The 14,950-nt window shown below is 40.1% G+C and overlaps 1 protein-coding gene across 1 annotated transcript in view; it reads left to right on the top strand.

The window, feature by feature from the left end:
* The window catches only part of LOC149173587 (beta-glucuronosyltransferase GlcAT14A-like), a 177,363-nt gene that overhangs the window by 145,407 nt on the left and 17,006 nt on the right, over positions 1–14,950 (top strand). The window lies entirely within an intron of this gene.

Genomic DNA, 14,950 nt, shown 5'->3' on the forward strand with positions numbered 1-14,950 from the left:
TTAGCACGCATCCTCGACATAAGTCATCATGCTCACTATTAATGGCTGGTACTTCTGTAACAGTCTCTCTGAGCATCCTCAGTGCTCCATGGTAAGTGTCCCATTTGCCCGTGCCATAATTCGTTTCACCATTATAGTTGCTACCTATTAGTGCCATTAGTGACTCAAGCTGCAACCTATACAATTTGTTGCTTCGAATCCCAGTTTGTCTGTTCTTCTTCTAGCTTGGATGCTTGACATATACTTTCTTTCCAATGAAGGATACATTGTATCCCTTGTCCAGTAACTCAGACACTGAAATCAAGTTCATTCCTAATCCTGGCACATGCAAAACATTGGTGGCTCGGATGTTGGTCCCTGCTTCCATCTGAAATGCTATGGTGCCTCTCCCTACTGGAGTACATTTCGTTTTGTTTCCCATAGTAATCTGGAAGTCCATTTGTTCTTCTTGATAGCTCGAGAAATGTTTTCGTACTCCAGTCATATGAGCTGAAGCCCCGCTATCAATGTACCAAACATCTGTTGATGCTGAATTTGATAGGCATGCAAATTCTTCTTCTATTATCATAGAAAACTCTGAGACACTTTGAGTATCCATCTTGTTCTATTTTCAACCGATTTCTAACTCTATCTTCCCCAGCAACTGCTATAGGACTTGAGAAAACCCCTCTTCGCTGATTCTTCTGCTGCATTGTTCCTTCTGCCGTTGACAGGTTTCGATCAGGAAAACTTACCTCTCTGTCGGCTCACTCTGAGAGAGTTTTACCATGAAATCTAATCCTCCTGGCTTGAATTGCACACACCCCTTGGAGATTCGAATTACTGCACCTGCAAGAATTTCGAATTCCTTTCTTCCTTCAACGCTAGGTCTTCCGACTCTTTTCTTCTGCTTTACCTAGCTCTGATATCATGTGAAAATTTCTAAATAGAAATCCAACTGCAACTGTTAGTATTATTTCTTCTACTTATTATCTCATAAATAAGTTATTCACAGTGTTCTTATGACAAATATAAAATATATTCTACTGCAGCCTTCACAATTAAAATATTGCAGAAAGTAAATGCAAAGAAAAATACGAGCACAAATACAATCACAATGACAATTAATTTAGGACAATCATCCTCGGAAAAACTCTATGTGGGAAAACCGGTGCAGCAGATGAGGGCTTCTTTATTATTCTTCAACAAAATCTCATGTACAAGTTACAATCAGCAAAAAAGAAGTGAGAAAATTTACAGACGCTTCGTAACAAATCTCTGATCCAGGAGAAGTACTCCTCTTCCCTCTGAGTCCTTCTACGTCTCTCTCGTCAATTTTTCCCACGTTGGCCCAACGTCAAATTGCCCATGCAGTCCCAGCCTCTACGCTGCCTCTTTTTGCGTCAACTTGCTTCTGCGCTGTCTCTCCTTGCTCTGCGTCTTCTTGCCTTGCACTCTCGAAAGACAATGATGCTCTCTCTTCCTTTCTCACTTGCAAATCTCCCTCTGATTTGATTTTCTTTTGCCGAACTTCGACCAGTGAGAAAATCAATCTTACTCGGGTAATTGAGTATCTGCGTCTGGTGTATTTTCCCATTGCCCATCAAGCCTTCTCTTATAATCCTCTTGTTGATCAATCAATGACCCAAATTAAATCCTAATCAATGGCTATGATGATATTGACTTGATCTCCACCTTCTTCTAAAAGATTCACCCACAGTTTAGATTAATACCCAGTAATTATTTTAATTTCCTAAGTTGAGACTTAGGGTCCTGTTGACCCTGCCGCCTACACCTACCTACAAGTCAGTGAGAAAAGCCTTCAACCCCACAAGGTGTGGTTGGTGGCAGGGAACTTAGAGAAGGGGCTGTCACACTAATCTTGACTCTCTCTGTTTGAGGTATCTCCTAGGTTAGCTAAGGGGGGTTGTCTCTAATGAAAAGTTATTTTAAAAAGGATGTGAGTTTCTAGGATAATTGTTAGAGTTAAATAGATTATCTCTTTAAGATTTATAAGCAAAAAATTGATATGAGCAATAACCATCATAAGATAAGCATCAATAGATAAACAACCAGTGTCTTCCAAGTATTTTCTCTTTAAGAAATGAAATTGTATTTTGCTTAAAATGAAGTGAAATGCTTTCAAAAGGAAAGCCAAAATAAACCTGAAAAGTGAAACACTAAATTGTTAGCACAAGATATTATAAATGCTTTCAAGATGAATAAGTCTACAAATCAAAGCATGGAAACTATTGTGCTCAAAAGGCTACAAAAATAACTCAAATGTTAGACCAAGATGACAACAAAGTATGTTACAAAAATAATCTACAAGAGGCTAGGCCAAAGAGTATAAGCAAACTCTCATTTTTGACTAACCATGACTTAGCTCTTTGAAATAGCTAGATATTGATAAATTAAGTACAATACGTAAATAAAAATAATTATTTTCCAAATTTGATATTTTGATGCAAGAAATAAAAGCTTTAAGAAACTTGAAAGAATCCCTATAAGACACAAATAAGATATAGATGAGACTTTGAAATTCAAAACATGCAGGTTCTCCTTGAATATTTTTCAAGAATGGGTTGATTTTTCCGAGAATTTCCCCTCATGCTTGAAAAGCTTGACCAAATAATGATTCATCTACAAAACTTCACCACAAATCATTAAATCAACATGCAATTAAATAAGTGCAGTGGAAAGAATTTCTAGAGATACATTTATTATCCACTAGAAGATTTTTTTTCTGAAAACAAATAATTAATTCTTATGCTAATATGAGATAGTTGCATACTAACATAACTTGAAACAAGCATGAAAGAAATAATGACCTGAGGAAATAAATAGAAGCATAACAACAAGTCAAGAATTTACCACACATGCAAGGAGAAGAACACCATCATGCTTTACTCCAAAGACTATTGTATTATATTGCAAGTAGTGAACACAATCCCGCAGTCTCTTCAAGCACAATAGCTCGTATTACATGATACAATATGAGAGCCCATGGCTCTATTATATAGAGAGTTGGGAGCAAGTCCCAATGAAGAATGGCAATGACAAATGATATTAGAGCCAATCCCAATGTAGAAGTGATTAAACAAGTGGCATGAGATGACAATCCCAAAGAGAAATTCGAGTTTGTTGAATGGAGCTCCAATGCCAAGTATAAAAATCGAATTCTGGCAAATGGACATCATTTTCTTCCTCCCTTATGTGCCAAATTCAAATTTTATGATTGAATGACAAGTGTATATGGGTGGTAACCCATGTGGGGACAATTTCCCACAAAAATCTCCACCAAATATTCTCCCAAATCCTCCCAAATGTGCATTAACTTCACAAATTCTAATTTCCAAGTAAACAACTTTATCTTTTAATGCCAGAATTTTGATTTTATTTGAGCACATGTCCTTTCTTTGATTTTAGGAGTTCACGTCACCTTGGGACTTCACTTTAACTCCCCCATAATTTTCCACCTCATTTCTGCAACTTTTAGCATGTGTGGATATTTATTTTTCTCCATTTATTTAATTTATGGCTTAATTAATTGCCAGATTTCCCACTAAACTTAGGAAAAGTGGGTTTTGAGGGTTCAAAACACATTTTTAACCCCTCAAAGTGTGTCATAGTAGAAAGTTGGGGATGAGAGGTGTAATTTTTATTACTCATACCCCATACAACATCTCTAGACTACACTTATTACAATTTAAATACAATTTTATTTGCAATTTTTGACCCGTGGAAAATCCAAAAAAGTAAAAAATGACTACCTAGACCTAACCAAATTCCACGATTTTTTTTGTGTGATTTAGTATGGTAATATACATTGACTCTAGACACTAAGATGTGTCAAGGGATCAACCTTCAAGTCGTCACCTCGGCTTTGGGGTAAAACGTGAGTGAAAAAACCCAAAAAATTATTCGCCTCTAAAAAAGAAGGGATAATTAACCAGATAAAAAAACACTCCAAGGTGTATTTGTTTGCTGATCGAGTTCCAACATCCTAAGCCTGTTACAGACTCAAAACTCATCATTACTAGTATCACTTATTACAATTCCCTGTAGGGTGTGGAATCTGGGCACAAGAAAAATGATGAGAAGATAGAAGTAGAGTTAAAAAACTCTGTTGACTGATGATATCTGATGGTACAAGTGTTCTCTGGATCATCCTTGGGCATGGAGTCTTCATATAATCGTCAAGTGCCACTCTAGTGGTCAACATGTCCCATTAAAAATAATTAATTATTTTAATAAAACTGTTTGCGGGTGGAATTTCCCAACACAATTTCTGGGTATTGGAGAATGCATGTGTCTAAGCCTCTCTGCACAATTTGAGACTTAGAGCACATCCGATGTTACCAGAAATCAACAAAAAACACACCAAGTATTCAGTCCAAAATTTTCAAAGATGAGTTGATCCGAGTCCGAGTGTGACAAAGGACTGTTCCAAGACCTTTTACTTTCGTGATGCATAAAATTGCATTTTTAAAAGAACGTAAGTGAATATCTCTGCATGTTGTAAAGAAGAGGAACATGACATTCATCAACACATGAAAACATAAGTTTTTGATAACAGAGTTCATCCAGGAGGGACTACGTCTCTGGGCCCCGGTGTCAAGATGGTGTAGGCCGTTGCATTAAGTGCTGCCAATAGTGATGATGTACATAAGAGGTGACATCGCTATCATACAAAGAAAATGCCCTCACGCAGGAGTGGGTGCAAGAGATGTTCTGCTACAGGGACTGTCAGTAAAAAAATGACTCCTATCAGTATGACACAAACTCATGCATGATGATAATGAACATCTTGCCAACATGGCATAAAAGGGATCTAAATGTAAACATGCATGGCGACACATGAGTATCCCATCAACATAACAACAAAGGGATCTCAAACAAAACATGACGAATCATGATAACAAGTACATCGCACAGATGATTCCGCATCACATCAAACAGGGATCATGAAAACAAGTAAGAAACAAGATCCCACATCAAACATCAAACAGGGATCTGTGCAACACAATGCATAGCAAAAAGAAGTACATGAACACATTGCATATACCTAACATCCTGGGACCATCTGAAGAAGAGGATGTCAAGCTATTGAAGCTGGTCACATATCGAATCTCGTGAAAATGGCTGCTCACACATGAACGCTGACACCTGCACTCCACTTAGAAAAATGGCCGAAAAATGAAATGAGCAAATGGAAAATTTGAACGCACCATCAGATTTGTGGCGTCAAATAGTGCAAAATCGACTGTCAAATTTCTAAATTCTAAGAAAATGAAATCTGGGGCTTAAGGAATCTTTTAGATTCCCCTTAGATTCTTCAAAGATTCCCTCCTCCGGGTCCTCTGCAAATCTACTACTCAGATCAGGAAACTAACTGCGCCATCGGGTTCATGTTGCCGAGAGGTGTAGGATCAACATAAAATTTGTCCAATTTGGACACTGCAAAAATTTCACCCTCTTGAGAATTTCGCTCAATCATGGTTCCACCTGCAATAAATTAATTAAAAATAGTACGTCTCGATTTTTATGCATGCTCTTGGTTCCTCCATGCTTCGAACTACGTGCACACTCCTCCTCCTTGGGCGCACTGATGAACTGAGTTTAAATATTAAAAGGTGGGTGAAGTTTACAAAAACTCCGTTGGTGGGTTGGTTGAAGATCTGAGTATTGTGGAGGAGGTCGGGCAGTCAAACCCCGCCTCCTCCCTTTTTTACATAAGAAAATATTTTAAATGGGAAGGGAGGTCGGGTTGGGCCTGCCTTGGGCGGCCCGCCCATCCCACCTGTCCCCTACTCCAAGTTCATTTATGCGGGCGGTTGTAGGTTAGGTCTGCGCCCTAAGGGTCGGCCCACCTTTTATGGTAACGACCATGGGTTCCAATGGTTATGCCAAGTACGGAGGGGAGGGATCGGGGGTAGTGGCCCACCCCTCCATTAATAATTGTTGATAAGGATTGGGGTGGCGGGGTTGGTGGCCCACCACCCTTTTTTTACAACTTTTTTTGTTATAATAAAAAAAATATGGGCATGTTTGAAAATCCAGATTTTAGGCCGAAGGAGACATTTTAACAAGGCAACAATTTTGCCCGGAATCTGGCCGGAGTTGACCAAGTTCCGTTTGTCGAAAAAATTCTAAATTGTGTCTCCATTAACTTGCCTAGTCAGCAAAAATCAACCAAAACTTTGACTGCCTCTATCTTCCTCATCCATACTCAGATTGACGAACTGTTCACACCACCGCGATCATGACGACGAGATCTTTAACATGAACTTGGTTCGAGCATAATCCAAATACTTTGACTTTTGAGCCTTCCTGAGTCCTCCTGGACTTCTGCATGTGTCTGGAGCTACCTGGATCATTAATAGAGAGCAAAATAGGGTCAACGTAAGGTTAAGAGGCAAAGGAAAAAGCCCAAGAAGGCCTAGTGGCTTAAGGGAAAGGCCTAAGGGGGCCTACGGCAAGCCCTAGAGGGCTGCTGCTTGGCTAAAGGGAGGGTCGAGAGGCTTGCCGGAGACTCTAAGGCCAACGACCTAGGGTTCTAAGGCCAAGAAAGTCTACTGTAAGCCCTTAGAGGGCTGTGGCCAAGGGGAAGAGGGGAAAAGGAAGAAGAAGATGGTCAAGGAGCGAAGGGGAGAAAGGCTAGCGGGGGATAAGGAGAAGGGATGGAGGCCTTTCAAGGCCACGACAGGAGAGAAAAGGCCTTCAGAGGTTTGCGGGAAGGGAAAGAGAGGAGACCGAGTGGCCTAGAGGTCTTGGCTAGCCCTAGAAGGGCCTGATAAAAATGACGCTAGGCATCAAGGAGGTGACGCATGGAGGAAGGAGATTGACGCTGGGCCTAGAGAGGGCAGATCAGGGCTTCAGACCCCTAAAACTGGAAACCTCGACTCTGAAAATTTTTATTTGCTTCAGATCTACAATTTACTTCAAATTTTCTTTAATAGTTGGCCCTACAAAATTTTTGGAGACTAGATCTTACCGTCAAGGGCCTAGATATAGCTCTAATCGAGCTCTTCTCACTTGATTTCACCTGCACAAATGAATTTACAAATACCCAAAACCCCAATATATACAAAAAATCTCAAAACCCTAGTTAGAAAAAATTATTTACAACATAATATTATACAAATTTATTTACAAATGTAAAAATATACAATGCTTTTAAAGGAATTTTGAGAAATAATTTTTTTAGAGATTTTTTTGATAAATGGCTAAAGTGTACTTTGGAAAATAAATGCAAGCTACAGCCTTAGCGAAGTTAGATAAACCATAAAAGTATTTAAAGTCCAAATAAGATTAGCCGCCTATGCCCACGGTTTGTGAACTTGGAGCCCAAGGATTGGGTAACTTGCAAATACTATATATTTTCTTCTAGAAAGCTTGTTAGACATATGGTGAATCAGATCACCTAAGATAGACCCAAAATCTACTTATCACCATCCAATGGATAAACAAACTTTTAAAATTTTAAGGACAATATAGGAATGCCCGTACCTAGCACGTACCATAGATCAGTAGACAATAAACACCATGAACTGCACCCCAATGTCTTTATTGTGAATCAAAAGAATGTTCCGAGTGGGACAATAACGTTTTTTTTTCTACGTAAAACTATATCTATTATATTAACAAGGAGATAGTAAATTTACATCATGACCGTAGTCAAGCACTCTGCTCCTGCAGGAGGCAGTTCTATCCAAAACAAGCACATTTGAAAAATGTCTAATTTTGTTTCCCACGCAGGGGAATGATCTCTGAAACATGAGACAAATCAAAAACTCAAAAAAGAACTGAGGGGAATGATCACTGAAACATGAGACAATACCAGAAACCCATAACCGAGTCGCCTTACAACCGTGCCCAGTGGAGAGGGGCATCCTACAAAAAAGAGAAGCGTGGATGGCTTTTCTATTCATCAATGGGCTCTTCAATAATTCGACACCAGCCCATATCAGGTGGTTCCTCTATCTGTGTCACATTCTGAGCTTCAGGACCCAGATCTACCATCATCGCCTCCCGCGCGCTGCCCCTTTGTTCGTTTGTTTCCCGCTGAGGGGTGTTCTCCGTAGCCAGCTGAAAAGATGAAGAGGGGTTCGGGATTGCCCTCGAATTTTCTGCCTGAGTCCTTAAATCATCAGCTAAACTTTCCTCCTGAAAAACCACTGTAAAGTAGGTTGTGATCCTGGGCCTGTTTAGAGCACTGTCAAAGGTGAATATGGCGGAACCAGTGGCAGGAATAGGTCCGGGCCGAGAGTTAGAGGCTCGAGATCTTCCTCTTCTACTGCGAGAAGAGAGCCCTCTCCTTGGAGGATGATTCAAGTCGCTGGAGGATGAATCCGTTGGGGCTCTTCTTGGCTGCCCCCTGCGGCTACCCAATCTAGGTCTCAATCGAGGCATCCTGCAGATGACAGTGGCCCAAATCCAGGAATGTAATTGTGGGGCAATACCCTGGATGTGGTGTTGCCTACTAATTGAGCCTCCTCTGCCAAGTTTGAGCTTTTCCTCTAAGTTTGCCAAATCCCTGCGCGTGTGCAATACCTAAAACCAAACACAGATATCAGTTGCCAGGAAATAAGAATGGGAGGGCCAATTTGCGATACCTGAGCGATACTCGGGGAGGAGAATAACCAGCCTCGCAAGGAAGGCCAAGACCATCAGCGCCGGGGTCCAATTCCCCTCCTCCCCGAATTTCTTTGCATGTGTAAGGTATGCTGGCGGAGCGGCAGAGCCACCGAACTATCCATCTTCCTTGGCCTTTCTCCGGCTTTAAAGTTACCAGCCTTGTCTTGGGAGTCTCCTCCCATTACTGCTCCCTTGATGGCTTGAGCCTTCCACTGCATGCTGGTGCGTGCGAGACTTAACTCCCTTACTACGAGCCTGGCGTTCCAGCTGATCCGGTGGTATTGCGTATCCTGAATGACGTTCATGCAAATGTGCAGTGCGCCGGGTGTAATGACCATTCCACTATTCCTATACTGGTCTGGCAAGTGGCGTTCTGCCCCGCCCATCCGCTGTCCTGTCAACTTAACTCTCATTGCAATCACCTGCATCCGGGGAGCAGCTTCCTTTTGAACCTGAAGTTTGCATTCCTGTGCATGATCATGGTTTTGGATTATGTCGAGCGTCCCTGTAATAAGAGTGTGCTTAGAATCCACCCCCAGGTTGGCTAAGAGGTCCGCAACCTTGTTTCCTTCCCGTAGTGGGACAATAACGTTACATCAGCTTTTCTGCAGAATTTTCTTAGCCAAACCTTAGATGGCTTGAAACACAAATGACTCCTTATTTATAGATAAATTCTCCAAGTGGAAAAATAATGGCTAGTTGGCTTGATCCTCATAAAAAATTCTTGGCTGTCAAAAATTATTTGATCATCTTTTAATCTCCATCGTTGAAAATATTTATTTTTAAAGAATTTTCGAATTTCTCATTTAACCCATTTGTTATTAGTTCAAAATTAATTAATTATTTTGAGCTAATTTCCTCAAAAAATTGACTTTGACTTAACCACCAAGGTCTAAGGGTCCAATTTTTCTTGAAATTTCCAATATTCCCTTGGTGGAGGACCTCCAAAAATTAGTTTCTTTGATACCCACGAATGTTTCTTCTTGGAGACTTTAATTTCTCTAAGACTTTAATTTTGACTCTGATTAATTAATTTTCTGGCTTATGATTAATTTAATTTTGCTAGAAAAATTAATTAATTGACACTTGAGGGCATTAATATTTTTTTCACCCTCTAATATTTTAACCATGGTGTTTAAGTATGAGGGACCATGCACTAAAATATTTTTTTGCATAAGATAATTACAGTTTCAACCCTCAAAGGAGGAACATCCATTCAGTATAGACTCTCAAATTACATATTCAATTTTGCGACACAATATGATCTAGTAGACCAAGTGATTTGTAAAATAATTTAGCCAACTAGCTTAAATTATTCCCAAATCACTTTTACATAAGACTCGACTAAAACACTAAGACTCACGTAAGACTTTGACGAAGAATTCCACTTTAGCTTTGGGGTGAGGTTGGAGGGAAAAATTCTGCCGACCATTCATGTTTAGAAACACAGATGAGTCAGTGAGACGAAAAACTTCTTAGGATGAAATTTTCACCAAAATAATAGCTTACCTAGGTTGTTACATACATACACAGTCGTACTAGCATCATTTACATTACAAATTTGCATAATGGTTTTACAAAGACTCAATAAATTGATTATTTATGATCCAATCCTTTGAATTTTTTTTGGCATATCTTCTTCCTTGGAACTTTGACAAAAAGTGTGCAACATGTCCTTCAAGGAATTTTCTCCCCAACACGAGAAGACTCCTTAAACTTGTGCTCCTTTTCTCGTAACTTCATTGCCTCAAACGTTGCCCTAATTTAGAGGTATCTTTTGATGATCAATCTACTTGGATGTTACTAATAGCCTCAACGAGCCCTCTTATTTATACACTTCTCAAGGGTTGCAATGAATATATTTAGGGCTTGTACAACCAGTCATTAGGTCTCCTAACATTAGGCTGACCTTCACCAAACCCACCATTAACTTCAAAAATTAATATCTCAAGATTGACAACTCGGGTTTCGATGATTTTCGATGCGTCTGGTTGCTCTCAGAGTCCTCTATCATCTCCATCCATCACATATATCTCGTCACAGTTTTGGCCCAACAGCTTTGGGTGCAAAACCCCAGGGTTGGGTTTCAAACCCACAGGGCCACTTTTGGAGCTCTGTCCTCCAAACACTTGATCCTCAAGGCTTGAAGTACCTCCCAAGCTACAAATCTCAATACTAGGATGCCCCTACTAGGCCTTGTTACCACTCAAACTAGCAAGGATCCAAGGAGGGGGTCCTATAGGGCAATTACTAGGTCAAGGGAAACAATAGAGTGATAGCCCACTATCACCTCAGCTAAGGCTTCCTTCTCTTTACGGACTTTCACGGATGGGAGGAGACCCGGTATGAAGGGAATCACATAGATAAATGGGTCAATAAAGGGAAAAGAGTGATTTTTGAAGAGGCCTATTCACAAAAGAGGCTCAATATATGGCTTGCTTGCCCAAGAGGCAAGAGGAAAGGCTCTCTAAGAAGGGCCAAGAGGGTCTTAGGGGTTAGGTTTTGGGAATGAGATCTCTTAAGGAAGGACCTAGTCCTAAAAACCCCTGTGAAGACTTGGTTTTCAAATGGTCTTTGTGAGATTATCTTCGAAAAGTTACGAGACCAAACGGGACCAAATGGACCCAAAATTAGGTCAAGTAAGAGGGATTGGTCACTCAAGGAGGGGCTTGACCTAATTGTGGAAAAGAAGAGGATCAATGTACAAATCTTCTTGAAATATAATGCAATGATCCAAATGAGGTTACTAGCCAAGGGAAACCTAGGGCATGAAATGGTCATCTAGCTAGGGCTTGCAATATCTCAAGGTCCATCGTCGGATTTACTTCGAATTTGGAGGGCCTCTAGAGAAAATACCAACGCAATTGTTGACCAAAAATCGAAGTGTTTGGATGCTTGATTGTGAGATAATTGATGCCTTAGGTGACCTATGTAGACTAGACCTAGAAAGAAAGAGAGAAAGGTGAGAAAAATATGTTTTAGGGTGATCACCCATGGAGGACCAGTGCCTAATCCCTTGGGAAAAATGGAGTCAAGATGATTCCAATGTTTGGGATGGTTTCATTTCATCAAGGAGGCCTTTAGAACAACTTCTCATGGCAATTAGGGCATGGGACAATTGCTTCAAGGTCTTTATACTTCAATGTGCAATATGTGATGACTTGTCAAGATAAATTTCAATGAAATATCTCTAGGAACATTCACTTATTCGAAGATGGTCCATAACATGATGCAATGCTAATAAAAGATAAATTTATACCCTTTCATCCACGAAATGCTGCAAAATTTCTGCCTAGTATAGTGAAAATCCCAGCATCATTTATGTGACATAGAAAATAATGACAAAATAGCACTGTTGATAATATCGGCGATATATCGGCGATATTCGGAAATATCGCGATATTTTCGGCAAAACGATATATCGCCGAGAAAATATCGCGATATTTTCTGTTTTGAAAATATCGGCAAATATCGGCAAATATCGGAAAATATCGGCAAAATATCGCGATATTTTGAAAATATCGGCAAAATATCGGCTATATTTAAAAATTTGAAAAAATTATTTTTTATGCTTGCCGATATTTGCCGATATTTTGCCGATATTTTTGCCGATATTGCCGATAAGATATTTTCTGGACCCTCGCCGATATTTTCCCGATACCGATATTATCAACACTGCAAAATAGCATTAAAAGAGCATTTACATGTGAGAAAAAGTATATCCAGTTATCATCATATGCCAATATAGAAGCTCCAAGACAAAAATGAAGATATCCAAACATCAAAATTCATCCATCCATCCAATTTCGTCCTCCAAAGAGAATTGCGAAAATATCACAAGAGAATATGATCAATCCAAGTGATGAGAGAATGAATCAACTCATCATCTATTTATACAATATATAATAAATTCGATTTAGTTTATTTTGGCTTAATTTAGCCCCTAGAATAAAATAATGTGCAAAATAACAAGTACTTTTGGTGACAAGCCCACCAAACTAGCTCAATAGCGAAGGAGTAAGCCTCTCAATAGGGTCGAATGATCAATAACATGTGTTGTTGGGTCTTAGAGGATGCCTAATGAAGTCCATGGGTGCCATAATGTGAAATAAGACTCCAAAAATAGCGGACAAGGGGTTGGCTCATTGTTCTCCAAGTAATAAACTTGTGGTGCTTCCAAATGGATGTGGGGGCACACAAATGTCCTCATGGGTCTTCAAACATATCGAAAATGCTTGTAGTCCATCTGCAAGGGCTCAGATGACGGTATACGTGATGCAACGTCATCATTCAGGTCCTGGGTCATTTGCCAAGTGCATGATGTAACTGTGGGGTCGGCTGGGCATGGTGAACCAGCTGCATCTTCCTCATCCAATGGGTGAATCACAAGCAATCTCTAAATGACTCTGGGAATCTATGGAAAGTTGTTTGTTGTTGTGGAGGCCCATGGCTCTCTATGTTGATTTCTGATAGCATCATATGTGCTCTAAGCCTCAAAATTTGCAGGGAGGCTAGGACACATGTATTCCATAATACCCAGATATCGTTTTGGGAAATTCCACCCAGAGACAGTTTTATTAAAACAATTAATTATTTTTAATGGGTGCCTAAGTCTAAACTTAGGAAATTAAAATAATTAAAGGGTATTAATGAAACTAGGTGTGAATCTTCTAGAATAAGATGAAGATCGAGTCAATATGATCTGAGCCATTGATTAGAATCTAATCTGGGCTGTTGATTACTCAACTGGAAGATTATAAGGACTTCGATGAGCATTTGCAAAACACATCGGGTGAGAGATCAGAGATCGATTTTCTCAAGAGAGTAGCGCAATAGTTGCCGGAGAAGGTGATCGAGGAGATTTCTTGCGGTGAGGGGCAGAGATAATTTTCTGGTTGGAGAGTTTCCTGATCCAATGATACATTGTAGAGGAGGCAGAGAGAGATCCAGAAGAGGCAGCACTGAGCCACGTTGGGCAGTGTAGAGCCATGTTGAGGCAGTGCAAAGCCTGAGAGGAGATTCACAGTTTTATTATGGAGCAGATTAGATCCAGTGCCAGGATCCAGGGTGTGAGATCAGAGGGCCAAAGGATTGAGCATCCAACCAGCAAATTGATTAGCCAGAAGGAGTGACGTAGTCACCATCAACTATGATGCAGAGTAGCGCACTGATTGCGCAGAGGCAGCGTGGGGCTAGCCACTCAATGGTTGGATCAATGTTGGATCTCCAGTGATAGTGTGACGTATTTCTCACTAGTTTCTCTTCCAGTCAGATTCTCTGTATTGGATAGCTAGTAAGGCATCCAAAGATTGTATTCAGAAACTACTGCATTATAATAAAAACCCTCAGTTGCTGCACAAGTTTTCCTACATTGGGTTTTTCGAGGGACATTTGTCCAAAAACAACAGTGTCACTTGTGTGTGATATTTCTCTCTTGCTTAGTTATGGTTTCCGCATATTATTTAAGTTGTGAAAGCTGCAGTTGTATTTATTTTGATGTTTACCATATAATACTATAAATAACTTGATTCAGTATGAGAAATATAATCAGTTGCTGCAGTAGTGATTTGGGAACTCCGAATTTTCACACTCTATACACACCCTACATGTGCCAATATTAGCCCTGTGGAGGGTCAGTGTTGATTTTGGGTAGCATTGGATGTGCTCTAGCTCCGCTATTTTGTGGAGGGGCTAGAACACATGAGATTTCCAAGACCCATAAATCGTTTGGTGAAATTCCACCCGGATTGTGTTTTATTAAAATAATTAATATTTTTAACGGGATTCCTCAGTCTAAAACTTAGGAAAATAAAAATATTAATGGGTATTAATGGAAATATGGGTGATGAAGATCAAGTCTAATTTAATCTTAGCTGTTGATTAGGGACTTAATCTCGGTCGTTGATTCATCAACATGAAATGTATAAGAGGAGGCTTGAGGGTGAGTTGGAGATACACCAAGTTGATTAGTTAGTTTGATTTTTCTGGGGTGTGGTTTGTTGAGAAAATCGAACAAGTGATTTGAGTTGCAATGAGAGGAGCAAAAGCAGAGTTTTGGATCGGAGAGGGAAGCCAAAAAGTATGTATCAGAGAGGTAGTTTGAGCATCAGGAAGGCAGCGCATAGGCCTACGCAACACAGGAGGGGCTCATGTAGAGTTGATGCAGGCCAAGAGGGTGTCTTGCAGTCACATTCTAGATCGTTCATAAGAAGTCCGAGATTTTGCTGGAGAAGCAAGGTTCTGAGCTGGGAGGACTAAACAACAGTCTTCCTCCAACAAATTGATCCAACAGAAGGGTTGACGCAGTCTTCTGAAGGCAAGACGCTGGCCC

Source organism: Pinus tabuliformis, chromosome 4_2 (genome assembly GCF_031772625.1).
Source record: "Pinus tabuliformis cultivar Carrire ecotype Pingquan chromosome 4_2, CPIR1, whole genome shotgun sequence".
In the NCBI taxonomy this organism is placed as follows: domain Eukaryota; kingdom Viridiplantae; phylum Streptophyta; class Pinopsida; order Pinales; family Pinaceae; genus Pinus; species Pinus tabuliformis.